We start from the raw sequence: 583 nt of genomic DNA on the forward strand, positions 1-583 counted from the left end.
CCTTTACTCCCTCCAGTAATCATTCGCAGAGACTGACTTTGTTATGCCTGCAGGGTTGAGCTCATGTTCGTACTTTTGATCCGATATATCAAGTCTATTCGCCTTCAGAAACTCGGCAAGACAGCTGAGAAGACTGCAGCTGCAGCTGCCGCACACAGCGTTGCGGCTAAACCCGTCACAACAGCATAGGCAGTGAATGGTCGATCCTTAGAAAGAGCATCGGTGTTTGGGATATTGAAATTCTGCAATTTGGGAATAGAAACGGATTGGTGTTTTTATGTTTGGACGTTTTGCGATAGTAATAAGCGCGCACTATTCCTCCCAATGATGGGGAAACCTTCAACCTGGCATTATTGTAACCAATTGTAGCTATAAAGCAGCAATACAGACTATTAAATATTGAACCTAAAGACTTGAATACGGGCGATACGTTGGTCAACACCAGCGTAAACTCGGGGCAGAGGCATGAGACAGCCAGCAGATGACCATGTATCTGCAAGTGTGCCGTGTCGCTAGGTATTTTCTTCTCATCGTATGGAAACCGCTGCAAATGAAATCAGTACCTACCTACCTAGGTAGGTAT

Source organism: Fusarium tjaetaba, assembly GCF_013396195.1.
Source record: "Fusarium tjaetaba strain NRRL 66243 chromosome Unknown NRRL66243_c0000407, whole genome shotgun sequence".
Classification (NCBI taxonomy): domain Eukaryota; kingdom Fungi; phylum Ascomycota; class Sordariomycetes; order Hypocreales; family Nectriaceae; genus Fusarium; species Fusarium tjaetaba.